General features: G+C 36.3%; 1 protein-coding gene across 12 annotated transcripts in view; it reads right to left on the bottom strand.

The window, feature by feature from the left end:
- Positions 1-18,012, bottom strand: part of shha (sonic hedgehog signaling molecule a) — a 108,121-nt gene that overhangs the window by 77,451 nt on the left and 12,658 nt on the right. For all 12 annotated transcript variants that reach the window (XM_087258776.1, XM_087258780.1, XM_087258777.1 and 9 more), the window contains exon 3: positions 5,881-6,007. The gene's annotated coding sequence lies outside the window, so the exon portion shown is untranslated. The remainder of the gene's footprint in view (positions 1-5,880; positions 6,008-18,012) is intronic.

Here is an 18,012-nt window from a genome sequence, read left to right as displayed (position 1 = left end):
ACACATTAAATATTGCATTTTAAAATACTGATTTATTTTATATATTAATAGCGGAACAGAACAGAACAACAGAGCATCTTCACGCACCTGCAGTGTTTAGCACAGAAGAGCAGAATAATCTAAATAAAATGAATAAAATAAATATGACTGCCCTAAATTATTTTCACTTAAATAATTAATTTATATTACAAAACGAAAATACTGACTGATTCTTTTTAATAACCGGGATAGGCTTTTTTCCAATCATATGTTTTTTTCTTCAAATAAAAATAGCAGACTTCCTCAAATTGCCCGCTCCACGGAAAATATGCATTTATTTAATGCCCCGCTGTTATTATTATAATCACAAAACCTTTAACACTTTTAATAGAAATCATTATCTTAAAAAATATGTCCTGATATAGCCTATGGTTTCCTCTCTCTCCCTCGCGGTTCAAGTGCGCTGCGTGATAAGAAGGACAACAACACGCGCGCATATGTAGACTTTTTGTAAACAGTTTTGTTGTTTAAATATGATATTGCATTAATCTGCGTACATGCTTTAAGCTGTAAAATAAAAAGTAAAGCCTATTTGTTGCGTTTATTACGCAGATCCAGGTCAACATAAGCGCTGGTTTAGCATCAACAGGTCTGTATCATACAGCAATATTCTTCTCCCGTTTTGCTTCTTTGGCAAATGTATCTGTAGGCACGGGTTATGTTATTGTCCCGCAAATTAAGTATGCCTTGCAGTTAAACAAGGGGCGAAAACGAGGCGCACCTCGCTGCCTTTATGTTGACAAGGAAAAAAGAAGAGGCGCGCTCCTCTTATGAAACGACTGAATTAGCGGGGTATCGATTGTGCATAAGTGTTGCTGTCTGTGTTGTTACAATTATAATATTTAATACTATTGTGATATTCAAGATTTGTATATCCATACAGCTCTGGATAACTTAAAACAACGATTAGACCTTCAGAGCGGTGTTAATGCGTCCTGAAGTAAAGCGAAACGGCTATAAACTCCAGCAAGATAGAGTGATTGTATGCAGAGCCATATACCTTTATCTCTAAATAAAGTATAACTATAGAAACTGTGTTCATCTTAACTTAAAGCTTCGTCGTGTTTTTTGACCTCACGCATCGCGGACTTATCAGTCAGCACTCTCAAAGGTTCAAACAGAAAGCGCACAGCACGGTTACAGAAAAGTTTGCGCTGTTACCTGACATCTAGTGAAAGGCCATCCCTCTCTGCGCAGCCACATTAACAGTGTGAGCAAATCATCGTATATGCGCTGAAAATCCGGCCGCTTTGACAGCATTGGCAATGTTTCTGGCGTTGTCGGTTGTCAAGCGGGGTTAAGTTGGTTTTGTTTTTTATATTCTTGACACATTCAGCAGCACACACAGCTTCGTGCGAGCTCTCCCGGCTAAATATTGCGAGGGCTTAAACGGAGCAGTGCTTGTAATGTCGAACGAAAAAAAGTGTTAATTAGCTCAACTTTTGCAGGCACGCGTGACGTTATTGAAAAGGTATCATGGGGTGTGTCGCGATTCTCCCTTATCACACCGCGACACAGGATCGTAGATCTGAGTGTCGCGATTTCGATTTTATATCGTGTATCGTTACAGCCCTACTAGATATCTTTAAATATTTACAAATAAAACTACCCATGGTAAATTTAATGTAATATGGTGTGATATATTCGGTTTGGCTTATATTCGGCCCACATCCCTCATTCAAGTTTGGTATTTGGCCCTTTAAAAGAAAAGGTTTGGGCACCCCTGCTCTATAGAGAGATGGACACAGATGCTCTTGCTCTCCTTATACGGTTTGTACATTTTATCATCTCCTCGGCAGAGGTGTGTCACTGCACTGTTCTCAATCTGATCTGACAGAGTGCTGGTGTTTTCAGTGATACAACATCTTAGCAAAGTGCTCCAAAGACGAAGCCATGTTTTATTCATTTCATCTTTATAAGCCATGAAAATAGACAGAGATGCAACTCCGTCCTATAGTCAAACATGCTTGCTAATTCTGACTGAAGTGATCTTCACACCAAGCTTGGCTGATCTGTATTAGTCTTAATTCAGGCACTCATTTACTTGGTGCGTTGTGGAAATAATTTTAATTAAAATTGTCTTGAATATTTACGGGTTGAGATATGATTAAGTGTTTTCAAGCACAAATACAGTAATGGTTCATCCAAATGCTGCTTTAAAGTAATAGTTTATCAACAAAATCCTGGATTTAAACCTACAAAGCATCCTCGTTGGTGTTCTAACAGATGTTAAATTAACATAATAATACATTTTCATCAGGGATTTTTCTTTTCCACCTAACATAAACCGCTGTAGAATAATGCTGTGAGACACAAGCGCTGTGATTGGCTGCTATGCTGAACATCTGATTGATGTTACACAAATAAAGTAAATGCTCTCATAAATGTGCACCGACTCTCACAATCACCACCTCCCTTCATCCGGAGCAGAAATTTACACTATACAGTAGCTCTGGGCCACTGACCACCATCAATATTTTATCAGGCCCCAACCCTGACACATAATTTTTTCATGTGACACTTAAGCTGCTGTGGAGATGGAGGTTTCTAGGCATGTCGGAAAAACTGCATTATTTCGTTCACTAGAATAAAAGATTGTTATTTTTCTCTGTAATGCGTGCATATATATTTCCAACACCACATAAATAGAAAAGCAAATGTAAGAGAATTACGGAGAAAGTCATGATTTGTGTCATTAAAATTTTGATGGAAAGGAATCATTAAGGGACCATTTTGATTGTCCCCTTTAGACATTATACTGACTAAGTAACCTTTCATCTTCATGTCAACTAGCAGTCATTAGAGTACTGGTTAAAATTACATTTTCATGTGTGTGAATGCATCATGGGGTTTCATTTACTACACACATACACGACTTGTGGTGTTTTACAACATCTGCTGTCATTGGATATGCACAAATTCACATGTGATCTTTACAGTTTTCTATAGTCACGCACATACAAGCATCTTTACAATAACCTGTTAAAATAAACATTTGGCTTAACTTGACAAATGCAGATTTTTTTAGCTCTATTTCTATTTGGAAAGAATGCTGTAATACACAATATATCATTTCAGCACTGATATCACAATGTGCACATCCGCAATTGTCCCATCACACTCTGTGCAATGTTGAGATGGGATTATGGTTGATCAGGAGCAGTTCAGGACGCATGTGATTTGAGGAGTCACTGATATAGAGTGAAGGTTTAAGGCCTGTGTGAGACTGTGTGAGCATTTCAGGAGTTTCAAAGCATCCAGACACAAGAAATTGTACTGTTTGTAACTTTAATAAAGATTTTAATGAATGAAGGCTATACAGTGTTATTCAATTTCTGTACCTGAATAAAGCTTGAATCTCCCAAAATCCATTAAACATTGTTTATTCCCTCTGTATATTTGCACTATTTATCTAATTTGTTTATTATATTGTATGCATTATTCACTCTCCTATAAAATCCAATAAAATGAATGAATTATTTCCAAATAGTGCTATTCACAAGTCATCCGGTGAGATTTTATTTTCAACACCAAATAAAAATGTATTGCCATGTCAGATGTTTTTTCAATAACATCCAGCCTTAATACAACATTCCATAAAACTAAGTAGAATTAACTTACAATAAAATTCTATCAAAATAGCTATAGAGTTTTTTATGATTACTTTAAGGGTAAAATAAATGTATATGCTATATTTAGTAAGAACTTAAGCCGTAGACTTGAATAAACTGCCTGGTTCCAAATGCATAGTGTAAAAGTGACACTATAATAAAATAAGATTCTAAATCTGAAAGCACAGCTTTATCTTAGACACTATTGTCCCACACTAGAAATAAATAGGCCAAATGTACTTGTTAAACATTATATTCAATGTAACATACAGCAGTATGATATTTGTCACAGAAACTTCCATTTTTGTTACTCATTATACGACCACGTTGTGATTGCAGTCATTCACCAGATCTTTTACAAAAAAAAACAACAAACACAGATCACCTAAGATATTTCACCTTTTGCTATTAAAACGCTTACATAGTAAGATTGAACTAAATCTAAAACACTTTATATTCATAAAACTAAACATAAAATTGTATTGTGATTTACATGATCTTTGTTCTTTTACTCTGAGGAAAGTTATTTGTATACAGTAAAAAATATAGTTGAAACTTTAAATCCTTGTTCATTAAAAAATAATGAAATAAAAATTAAGAATTCCGTCTCCATTTTAATTTTTATATATCATAATTTGGAAAATATACTGAAATATTTTAGGTCTGAAACAAAATGAAGGTGAGCATGGCTGTTAAATGTAAAAAATAATTTCAATTCATTGGGCAAACGATTTGATTTCTTTAATTTAAATTTTATTTAATTTTAAGCTTAGTCCCTTTAATAATCTCAACTGCATGTCTTTGGACTGTGGGGGAAACCAAAGCACCTGAAGAAAACCCACGCGAACACAGGAAGAACATGCAAACTCCAGACAGAAATGTCAACTGACCCAGGCGAGGCTTAAACCAGTGACCTTCTTGATGTGAGACGATCGTGTTACCCACTGAGTCACCGTGATGCCTTCTTTAATTTTAATTAACAACTAAATTTTTAAAAAAATCAAATGGGGAAAGAAATGGAATCCAGAAATATCAATAGACTCCATAATAAACCTGAAGCGATATAGTTGACATGCAGCAAATTTCCTAAACTTTGCATTGATTTACTTATAGTCACAGAATCTCTAGTAGGAGTTTGCACATTACACCTGTGCTCAAGGCTCTTCATTTGCTTCCTATTAGTTTTAGAGTAAATTTAAAGATTCTGGTGATTACATATAGAGTTTTGCATGGTCAGCATATACCACCCCCCCCACCCCCTCTGGGATCAGTTGAACTTTTTAAAAAGCATTTAAAGACCCGTCTTTTGGGCAAGCTTTTAATTAACAGTGTGGTGAGCTGGTTTTACATTGGTGTTTCTGTTCTTGGATTTTTAACTTGTTTTAATACGTTTTCTTTTATTTATATGTTTTCTTTTACCTGTTTTGCGGTTTTCTTTTATTGTAAAGCACTTTGGGACCATAGGTTATGGCAGTGAACAATGAACAAGATTTCAGAAGTGTTGAAATTATTTCCACCAAATATTAAAAACAATAGCAATCCAAACATATTCAATAAAGAAGGCGGCTACAATATTTCTCGAAGACATTTCGACAGAAACATCGTTCACTGGCAAAAGAACTAAAAGGAAGTGACAAATGTTTTACCAACACAGAACTCAGGACAATTGCAGTCGGATATTACGGCGAGTGAGATCAAGAGAGAGAGAAAAAAAGGGTGTTCTGTTTGCCCAACAGTGGTATTTGAACGACAAGGATGAGAAAGGATTTGTGGTAAAAAGGAGGTGTGGTGGGGAGGGGGGATAGGTGGACAAAAAAAAAAAGGCACAAAAACTTTTCAATATCTGTGCCGAGTGTTGAGGCCTCAGCCCTGCCTGTCTGTTGCCCCGGGTGCGTGTGAAATGCTTCCAGTGAACAAAGTAAGCCATGGGCGCATCCCAAAGGCCTTTGTGGCCAAAGCCTGGTGAAGAGGCTCTTTACAGCGCCAGCAAACACAGTCTACAGCCTCTCACCACAATTCGGCAGATCCTCCCATTGTGTCCCAACACACATTACACACTCAAGAGGGAAAGAGGAGAAACAAGGCAAAACTAATGAAAAGCTTTGAGTGGCTGCTCTTCTCGGAGCACACCCACACTCTAAAGCCCCAAAACTGGCCCAGGCGCACACACGCACGCATACCTCACTTCCACAGAATAATTGCTATTGAAACACTTATTTGCTGTTGTTACCTGCACATCCTGCCGTGTCGAGTGGGACGGTTCTGCTGTGGTGTTACTCCTGAAGAGATAGAGTGGGGGGCGTCCTATTCTTTATCATCATGCTTCATGTAAGGCCAAAACCCCTGTTTCCTCCTCTCTGAAATAGTTAAAAAGAGGTACAACATCAAGTTAAGTAATGTGTGTGGGAAATGTCAAAACAGCGCATGACAAATCGCACTGAGCAAACCAATGCTGGTTAGTACAAACACTGCTTTCACAGAAAAGTCAGCAGAAGAATTGTTCATGTGTGTATGTAATAACAACTGAATAATTGAGACACTACAGTTTTAGAATAAGCTAAAGACCATTAGTAGTACCGGACCAAGAAAAATTAGAAAAGAAAACAATTGGCTTTTTCTATGAATTCTGAGTTGCGTTTAGTTATTTTATTCTGAAATCTGCTCTTAAAGGTGCCATATACTGCATTAGTTTAATAAGATTAATTGTTCTCTTATATCTACATAGTACGGTTATGGATTAAACAAAATCTCCAGAAACAGTTTAATAAACTCCATAAAATACTCATGTTGTGAATATTAATGAGCTCCACTCTGACATGCTGCTATTATAGACACACACACACACACACAGCATGATGTACGCTGAACACAGACAAATATAAACCCAATCAGAGTAGCGTTAACCTATTTTGCTCACCAGATCTGTTGTGGATAAAGGCTAAATTATTATTAAACTTGACAAAAGAGAGTGAAAGAGAGGTATCGCGTTGTATTTTAAAGCTACAGTCAAAGAAAAGATATCAACATCTGCATGAACAGATGACATTTGAGCAGAGTGATTTGACACGATTCAGCAGTCTACATGTGTTTGTTGAAACATGCTCATTAAATTGACACGATGAATTAACAAAAAGTGTAACTAAACATACTTTATGTCTCTTCAGAGTGGAGATGAATATATGTATAATCTGTGAATCTTGCATTCCTGAGCGCCCTGAGGCCACTTTGAAACATGTTTCAAAATAAAAGTCCCACATAAGTGAAATATAAGCTTAAATATAACTAAGGAGGACATGTATCATTGTTGTCTCACTGGAAAACATTGTTGCTTATCAAACACAGCCTGAGGCACATATTATTGATCTTAGAGTTTTTTTTATGATCTCAAAGCTTGATGACATGGCTGCTTGTCAGATTTGGATAAACGACCCAAATTAGGCATATATGCAAATGCGGAGGGCATGGCCAGTGAGTCTGGGCAGTTTTTTTTTTTTTTTTTCTGATTGGCCTGTTGTCCACCAAGGTTTACACTTGTGGAATTTACATGACACTGAAAAACAGTCTAAAAACAGTGACTGAAGCTCATGGTATGTCCATTTTCACATATTAATCTTTTACTCTATGCCTTGGTATAACCAGATTTTCATCATAGGGCACCTTTACACTGAGAAATGCAAAATCTGTCTCATCATGAGGCAATAATTCAAACAAATGAATTGTCATTAAAAAATCAAGTGGTTCCAATTTTTTATGAGTTTCTTTTCTCTGTTGAACTCAAAAGAAGACATTTTGAAGAATGTTAGAAATTGATAGAAATCAACATTTACAGAAGAAAAAATATTATGGAAGTCAATGGCTACTGGTTTCCAATGTTCTTCAAAATCTTCTTTTGTGTTTAACAGAGAAAAGAAACTCATAAAAGTAATAAGTAATTAATAGGTAATCTTAATAATCTTAGTAATCCTAATCTTAATAAGTAGACTCGGTCCCACTTTTATTAAAGTATTAAGTGTCCTTAACTACTATGTACTTACATCAAAAAATAAATACAATGTACAGTACTTACTTTGTTCATAAATTATTTGAGAACACTTGTGGTGCTCTTGAGTTGGGATAGGGGTTGGGTTAGGGACAGGTTTGGTGGTGTGGGTAGGTATATGGGTGGGTTAAGGTGTGGGGATGGTCAACAGTGTATTTACAAATGTAATCACAGAATTTATTACAGATGTAATTACATACAGGTATTTAATCAAGCATAAGTACACAGTAAAACACATGTATTTACACAATAAGTACATTGTAACAAACTATTAATTCCTGTGTAAGTACATATTAGTTAAGGCCACTTAATATAAAGTGGGACGGTAGACTCTCTCTCTCTCTCTCTCTCTCTCTCGCTCTCAATCATTTTCTCTCAGATCAAGTCTTCATCAATTACAGCGATGGTGCATCCTCAGCATTAGAATTTATTTTGAACATCTAAAACAAGCTCATTTGCTCAGACCTTGGTAGAACTTGGTAGAAAAGCCTATATTTATTTTTGCAATTAATATTTCATGCATTATATAAAATGAAGTAAGGTCAGCGAGCCAGTCAGCAGTTAAGAACTTTAAAAATATGCACTGTGTATGAGCGCAGCAGAGGGAGGCAGACATGTGGCCCTGAGTGCATTTTACTGTATTTCATCAGGAAAAAATACATTCTCTAAAAATAGGAAGGATGAGGAACTGGATGGAGAGGGAGGGTTAAGGGGACTCTGAGGTAACACAGGCCTGCTGATCTGTGCAGCTTAGCTCTGTAAATATACACGTGAAGAGAGAGAGGAAAGATGCTGAGTAACATTTTTTATTATGTTCAGGTAACGTAAAACTGAGACAAACATGTTGAACAATTTAAATGTAAAACAAGAAAAAGGTATTTTCGATTGCTAAAACACTTTTCTTAAGCCTCTTTTTTTTGCAAAACTCCAATTAAAATCTAATTACTAATTACAAAACAATTAAAACTTAATGAAAAACCAAACTTATCTCAGAAATGACACAAAAACCACACACACACACACACACACACACACACACACACACACACACACACACACACACTACAACACAGTCTAATATACTGATGAGATCAGCAACATCACTGTAGTAGTATTGTTTCAAACTGATGCTGATTACTGTAAAGGTAACATGTATTAGCCATTTTGATGCATTTCTTTTCATGACAGCTTTATAATTCAATATTTACATTAAATACACAATAGAATATTATTCAGATACATTTAACATTTCTCATATTTTCACTAATCACTACACTGTGAAAAAATATTAGTTGACCTTACGTAAAATAATTAAGTAAATGTGTTTCTGTTATTTAAAATAAGTCAGTATACCAGTTGCCTTAAAATTAGCAAAGCTATGTGCATAATTATAAAAAATAAGTTAAATCAACTAGGGCTTCACGGTGGCGCAGTTGGTAGAACTGTCGACTCACAGCAAGAAGGTTGCTGGTTTGAGCCTCGGCTGGGTCAGTTGGCATTTCTGTGTGGAGTTTGCATGTTCTCCCCATGTTGGCGTGGGTTTCCTCCGGGTGCTCCGGTTTCCCCCACAGTCCAAAGACATGCGGTACAGGTGAATTGAATAAACTAAATTGGCCAAAGTGTGTGTGTGTCAAGGTTCTCAACAGGTGGTCCGTGGGCCGCGTCCAGCCCATGGCTCTTTAAAATGTGGCCCGCAGCTGCAGACTGATCAGCTCTCATAGTACTGCATATACTGCAGCTTATAGTGAAGCACTAGGGCTGTAACAGTACATGCATTAGCACTGTTTTCTGTCAAAAAACGTGATACAGGAGCACTCACCTTTTATTTTGCTATTTTGCCTGTGTCATGACAATTTGCTACACGTAAACAGAATTGCACAACACTAGTCCCGCCTTCGAGTTTTTCTGATTGGTCCACTTCTCTGAAACTGACAATATGTGTGACAAATCAATTATATAGTGCTGCTGTGGGTAAAAATTGAAATCGTTTTATCTTTACATGCCTTTCAAACATGCAGGGCTGCAAAAGACTCGAGTGCATAATAGTCACGCATGTCTATAAACAATGGAAATATGGGATATTGTCTCATCATGTGAGCTCGTAAGTCAGTCTGTGAGTGTTTTCTACAAACACACACATAATTTTGCACAGCTGGATCTGCGACATGGATAGACACCATACTGCATTTTCAAAAAGGGATTTCAGTTTTGAAGACAAATGTTAGTATGACAATATTTATATACAACAACTCAGTCAATGCTTTGTTGTCCGACCCTTGGACTCAATGACAGACTGTAGTATTGTCACGATCACCAGCGTTCTAACCACCAGAGATCGCTGGACAATATTCACACACATAGGACTACAAATCTGCTGGTAAATGGACTACGAGAACCAGTCATGCACCACACACACACAAAACCGGTTCCTGATCCTGACTGATTGCATACACACAGGTGATGCTGCTCAAGTACTGATTACATGCACATACTGTACTGTATATACAGTTCAATTTAAGACACTCATTGCTGAGTCTTGTTATCTGTTTAGTGACATTACAACGTGTTTTCCTTGCCTTGCCTTGCCTTCCTTGTTTTGAACCTTTGCTTAGTTTGATCATTCCTGTATGCTGCCTGCCTTCTGACCATTCTTCTATTTCTACTACGACTCTGGATTGCCCTCATACATCGGTTTGCTCCTGTGTTGATCTTTACTTGCCTGACCATCCTGTCAATAAAACCCTACATTTGAATCCTCAGCTCTGTTGTCAGTGTCACATCCCTGGTTACAAGTATGCTGTCAATAATCAAAGCTGTAATTAAAAGTTTTTCTGTTATTCTCAACATCGAATTATAAAACAAGTTGCTTTATTGCAACGAAATCTAACATTAATTATATTATGTAATATTCATATTTTAGTCTATATAACGAAAAAAGAACTTTTAGGATCTGTTTTACATGTTCCCAAACTTAGAGAGGACAACTGTCAAACACATCAGACTATTGGGAGATTATAATATTGGACCGTCACTGTACATGTTTTTAAATATTGTCACATGCAATTACTTGATGTTCTTATTGTGTTCGTGCCCAGTCCCTGTGCAAAACACATGCCTGAGTATCCTGACATGATTTCCACACATACTTCTGTAACCACATGACATTTTTACTCAGTTATCTGAAACATGTCTCACCACCTCTCTATGTCGGATCTTGTTTCTAGGCCTGAGAAGCTTGTAAAATATTCTATATTGCAAAAGAAAAACAACTTGAAGGTGATTGTCCTCAGTAAATAGTGAATAAATAATATTTTTCCTTTGTTTTGAAAGACAGAAAACTCAATGAAGACATAACGGCTCTGCTCATCACTGTCAAAAATGTCATATTGTCAACAACACTCATTTACATTTTATGCGTACATATTTTTCATTTCAATAAACAATATTGTATCCAGCCACCAGTTTCATAACAAACTGAATAAAACATAACGTGAATCATGATTTATTAGCAGGAAAACAAGTAACATAATCCAAAACTTCCAGCAAAAATTGTACAAGCTTCACGATCACTCCTTTATGTTTTTCAGGTTGTGGTGGCAGGGAATTCCTGTCTGGTGATGTTCAGCAAACTTTCTGACAATCTTTGCAGCAATGCTAGACAAAGAACTAGTCTATAACAAAATGCAAAGTCATGGGAGATTCATGCATAAACTCATCTTCAGTATATTATGGGAAATGTCCTCCTAATAAGCCTAGAAGATGATAATCTTTCAAATAGAATAGGTGCAAGGCTTGTTTATAATACTTAATATGCGGTATCAGACCAGCTGTGTCCTCATACTGAAAGACACACATTGTTTGCCTCCTGTGAACTGACGGAAAAAAGAACCAGCTTTGAAAAGTGATTTATGTATCATCTGTGTCATCTCAAATCACATCGCCATATATTCACATCACGGTGCAGCTCTGAAGCAGCTTTATGGCCCAACGGTGTTAAGCACAGTTTAAACAGCACACATTATTTGATTAAATGGTACCTGTGATACCTGTGAGTCTTGAATTATGACTGAGAGTGTCACAGATAAGATGTGTTAAGTGTTAAGGGTGTTTATTTAAAAAAAGAAAGAAAAAACACCTCATAGAGCATACTTGTTGTATATAACTTGAATTTTTAGTTAATGAATTTCACATATGGAGATTTGATAATCTTGATATTTTGCAACACTGAGAATGTACAGAATATTTAATTACTTTTAGTTTAATTATATATATATATATATATATATATATATATATATATATATATATATATGCCTATTTTCTGATAACCAGAAAGTGAATAATTTTTAATAAATTGTTAAAATTTTGGTATTTGTGATGCGGCAAGCCTACAGAAAAGTGTGTAAACCATGATTTTACATAAAATTCAGCTTAATGGGTGATATAACTAAAAAGTAGTCAAAAACAAATATTTTCTCAATTCAAATAGCATGATGAGAGTAGCGGCTTAGAGTAGCGGCTTGGACCCGGAAACAGTATGTCACTGATAAGTCACGACTTAACAAGCGGATAGCTGTCTTTTAGGGCTGCACGATAAATCATAGACAACTGTTGTTCACATTTCTTAGTTAGGCTAGTTGTGTAATCAGCAGTAAATCCCCAGCATGTGCATTCAGATTACAGCACAGAGCCACAGTTAACTGACAAGCTACACACAACATCAAAGGCAATATAATTGTGTGATTACAGTATATTGTTTCTGACAGATGTTTCTTAGATTCTAAGTGAAATACAGCCCTTTAAATAGTAAATGCAATGACTAAAGACATATCAGCATTACATTATTATCAGATAAATATTAGAATAGAATAGAATAGAATAGAATAGAATAGAATAGAATATTAAAATGATACTAATAAAAACTCTTAGTATTAAAACTTGGCTGTGTTTATTAATCACATTGAATCAATGAAAGCAGCTAACTCTTCAATGTATTCACTTACTGCTACAGGGCTTTCCTGGGTTTATTTGAGGCATATTTGGTTGTTCCATGCGACTCACAAGAGCTCCGTCTGGTCTTCAGAGGTGATTTACTACTGATCACACAACCGTGCTTCATTGACAAGTAGGCATGGAATGATAACCGGTTTTAAGGTTTAAAGTCAAGGTTTTAAAACCTCCAAAATTTTGTTATACGGTTTCTATGGTGTATGTACAGTTTTATTTCTAACTATTTTATTTCATTTTTTAGGGCAACAGTATCTCCAGCAAAAAAGGGCCCTCCACATTAAAAGCTACTGTTCCAACATATTTTAAAAGTTTGTTAAAATAAAATATTTTGTGTTCAATGGAGGAAAGTTTTTTTTTTTACCCAGATATTTAAAAAGAACAAATTTTAGAATAATTACCATGATAGCATAAAACTGTGATATTTTTATAAGTTTTATAAATAATTTTTATGTTTATTTTTATTTTAAGGTTATCATGCCTACTGCCTACCCACGCCTACTGACAACCAGTGCATGATGAAGATGGCAGCTTTTGCTCAATCACGCCCTATCACTTTTTGATTTTGATAGAGTAAAAGCTGCTTCAGTATGACAATAATTGTGAAAAGCAATATGCAAATAAAATTGAATCAAAAACACGTTTATGCAAAGTTTTATATTGATTTATCATGCAGGCCTGTTTTCTTTACAGTGTGTTTGTATAAAGCACAGACTTTAGTGCTGTATTGCACTGTGAGAAATCTGGTCACCCTATCCTCTCAAGCTGAAGAGATTCTTCAATTGAAAACATACATTTGATCAGTTCTGAGGAATCTCAAATACTTTCGGAAAGTCAGATTTAAAGCAACCTCGACAGGTATAGCACATGCCTTTCAAAAGCTTTATGATTATGACTTTAATTATAGGATGCAACTCTTGTTTAGGTGCATTTTAGCTTTTCATTCATTTTTCCCCTCTCCAAAATATTAAGCGCTTGGCTCTTTAAATGAAATGGCCCTCTATGGGTTTTGAAACCCTGATACTGCATTTACAGCAAATTGCACCTTCACTTGTAAAAAAATTACAGTGCTCAGTGTGTATTTAAGTAAGACTGTGTGCCATTTGGAAAGCAATACGAGCAGACTCCATGACCACATGAAACACAACTTAAAACTGACTTCAAAGGAGCAATGGAAGAGCAGTAGGAGCAAGCTCTGACAGCAAAAACAATAATTTAATCACATCATTATAAATATTAAGCAAAATTCGGATTTCTCTCATCATCTTTAAAGTGGCTTTTTATGATGTTTACTCCGTGTAATAAAGGGTTAGGATGATTGAGGTGTCATGTGGGTGAAACCCTCAGCTTCCCCTCCATTAACATCTAAACACGATGCGTCCGTTTATCTCTAAACTATCTGATCGCTCACAACGCCTGCAGCAGATGGATCTTACAGGTTCATCTCCAAGCTGTTAATTAAATCTTTAATTTAATTAACTTATCTTTGAGTTTGGGCCAGTCGCTTTGTATACAGATACCCAGGTGTTGAAAACAAACATAGGCCACATCAGTAATGGCATATAAATGGAAATTTATTTCTGCATAATATGTAACAGAGATTTTTGAAAGTCATGGCAGTGTAATGTGAGGTTACAATAACACATGAGTTCACTGATGAGTCATGGATACGTCTCAGAAAGAAGATGCTGTTGTTTAGAAGCATATTACATGTCTGTGACACACACAAATAAAAAACTCTATGAAGAGTCATTGTATATTTAACATTTCATTCCGCTGTCGTAACCCATGATAAAAACCGGGAATATATATATATATATATATATATATATATATATATATATATAAAATTCCTACTGGTAAACACGATACTAACAAATTCTATTGAATGCAGAGTTTAGACTTTATGATTTTAGCCCAGATTTTGACTCGTCGACGAGTATTAAGTAATTGCCAACAAATGTCTGAAATCACAGGAAAATCAGTGCTCGTTTACATGAGTATATCAGTCAAACAGTATGAACAATCAAAGATGCAATCTGAGAGAATCACTGATGAGTCACCGACAAGCGTGAAATATTTGGCATGCTAATGGCCAGTTTCCACTGAGTACTGAGTGGTACAATACAGTAAGATTCGGTATGCTTTTATGGTCATTGGAACCGAACTGTACCAAGCTCAAACAATTCTTGTTGTTGTCTTGATGTATAGACACAAAGCAAAGAAAAACAAAATCTGCCATGTCTTGTTTTTTTACCAGGCCGCCTAAAAGTGTGAGCGGTTATGGCCTTTCTTCCAGAAGCTTGTGATCGTGTCTATATTTGATATAACGAACTTCTTGAGCTGATGATAATAACGTGTGAATGAATATTGAAGTATCTCTGTAATCTAAACCTTTCAGAAAAAAAGGACAAACGCGAGAGTGAAGCGCAAACAATCAGATTGACAAAACAAAGGAGCAAATTGTTTCAGCAACCTGAATCATGAACAAATTGCCATGTTTGTCATGGCCTTTGGACTATTATAAACTCAGAATGACAGAATTACTCTCTACGTACTCATACAGCTTACATGTGCTGGTGAAGATTACAGACACAGACGAGAGGTTTGCAATGACTGCGGGCTACATGTTGCATGTTGTTTTTAAACATAAACGAGGCCTAAATGTATGCTGTGTGTATTTTTTCTGTAATTGGTAACATATCGGCGACTTCATGGTGTCTGCTTCATTCATTCTTCCATGGCGGGGTGCCACACCAAAATTCATCCCGCCACCTACATTACAGCTTATTATTCAAAACATTTTACTTTTTCAATACCGGGTCATAATAGCACCAAAACGTATGAAAGGGTAAGTGAATTATAACAGCGTGAACAACCGTAGTAGTGCTGTGAGTAATTTGTTTAACCCTTTAAGCTTACGTGCTGATGTGATGCGTGAGGCCACCAAACACGACGTATAGCCGTTTCACTTTACTTCAGACATTCATAAATATTCCCTAGTAAATCCAATAAATGCTGGAGACATACTCGTTACATAAACACACTAAATCACTCTTCAGCAGCATTTATTTGAGAGCGCACAAGAAGATCTACGTGCTTTTGAAGCGGCTTATATTTATGAGGGCGTGCAAAAAGTTTTGTGCACGAGCAGAGGAAATCGGCGCGCAAACAAAGAGATAAGCATGTTGTAGGCTATTACATAAACGCCATCCCGACTTCTAATACTGCGCTCTTGACATTTGTCATTGAAATAACGCCACAAGTAGTTGGTAGATCTGTGTAAAAAAAAGCCTGCCGCCACAGCTGGAAAAAATCCTAGAGGAAACACTGAGACTGTAAGGGGCTGTGTGTATTCATATATATGTTGCATTTATATATTTATTTTATATAATTGCAGACGTTACAGTAGGCTAGGTCATTAATTTGCAATTTTAATTAAATTATGTTAATAGAAAAGTTAGTAATAAACATTTATAAAAAAGTAATTATGTGTTTAAAGCATCTGTTTTGTAAGAAGTGCTTCTCATATGATATTTGAACGACCTGTACAACTTTACTGTAGACATTTATTTGAGTGTGAATGACGTCGACTGAAACTTTGTTGTACACCACGCCCACCGAAAGGGTACCCTTGGTAGTAGAAACGCAAGCCTGATAAAGGTGACCCATACCGACTCGTTCCGCACTGTACTGTATCAGTCAGTGAAAACGGGCCATAAATATTTGGACTTGTCGGAGATTCAAAACATGTTGCGTGAAATGTTTTTGATACCCCAACCATGTCAAAAAGGAAAAAAGTTGAGGAGAAATTACTAATTCCCTTCAAAATCCAGATGAGCAAAATAAGTAAATTTTCTAGCCCACTAAAGGATCCTTTCTCATTATGTACTTAATAATATAATATATAATATGTGACCTTGCGTTGTTTCCACCTCAGTTCTCGCATGGGTTTGGTTTTGAGACGTAGTTTGCAGACTGTGACAAAGTTGTCGGTGATTCTTCCTATTGTAAAGTCATGCACTGTGAAAACCTGTGTCGCTCATCTATATTACAGAGTAAACACAGCAGCGTCGAAATGCTGCCCTGGATAGTCATGCAGTTTGAAAACATCTGTGACATGACTACTTTGAAAATCATCTGAACTAGACATTACTGCCAGCCATACTTTTCAGTTTTTAATGAATTCTTATTTATTTCATTCAAGTTACCTAAAAAGACTGGTCGTCCACAAAAGATAAATGTATGAGAGGCCAAGATAATGAAGAGAATCTCAACAGGAAATCGGTTCAACACTGCAGAATTAGTTTAGTGCTGAAAGTATCTCAGCATACAGTGTCTAAACTAAACTCAAAGCCTTGCAGTGACCGAACCTCTTGATCTAAAACTGATTTTAAAAAACCCTTGGTGATGAAGTTATTGCTAAAAATCCCACTACAGCAATATCTTGTGATATAGTCATTCGCAGCAAGAACCTTTTTCATTTACTACCAATTTTTGAGTGCTGTAACCTTCAGAATGTTTTGTATAACCTTTTAATTAAAGGTGTATAATTTGTCCATGCGGCGAAGCAGTGGTGCAGTAGGTAGTGCTGTCGCCTCATAGCAAGAAGGTCGCTGGGTCGCTGGTTCGAGCCTTGGCTCAGTTGCCGTTTCTGTGTGGAGTTTGCATGTTCTCCTTGCGTTCGCATGGGTTTCCTCCGGGTGCTCCGGTTTCCCCCACAGTCCAAAGACATGCGGTACAGGTGAATTGGGTAAGCTAAATTGTCCATAGTGTATGAATGTGTGTGTGGATGTTTCCCAGAGATAGGTTGCGGCTGGAAGGGCATCCGCTGCGTAAAAACTTGCTGGATAAGTTGGCGGTTCATTCCGCTGTGGCGACCCCGGATTAATAAAGGGACTAAGCCCACAAGAAAATGAATGAATTAGTCCAAGCAACAATCATTGCTGTTGTCTAATTTTGATTACTGTTTTCAACAAAATAAAGTATTTCTGTTTTACTGCCTATTTCACAAAACACAGTTCTACCAAGATACTGTTAAATTTTGAAACAATAAAGACAAAAACTAATGTTTATCAACTATACTGTCATTTTGAACTTCACTGCACCTTGTCTGAGGTGGTCATGTAAATCACCAAATATACCCAATGAGTAATGAGCTGCCCATAAATTACCTCTTATTTTACAGATTTATTTCTAAGAACGTAGACCTGATCCCATGTTTAGTGGGCCTTTTATATTTACAATGAATGAAACACTTAAAATGGAAAGGTCACAGCATTTTAAACCAAAAAATAAATAAAGAAAGAAAAAAAA

Source organism: Danio rerio, chromosome 7 (genome assembly GCF_052040795.2).
Source record: "Danio rerio strain M-AB ecotype USA chromosome 7, GRCz13ab, whole genome shotgun sequence".
NCBI lineage: Eukaryota > Metazoa > Chordata > Actinopteri > Cypriniformes > Danionidae > Danio > Danio rerio.
This window is presented reverse-complemented; position numbering and strand designations above follow the sequence as displayed.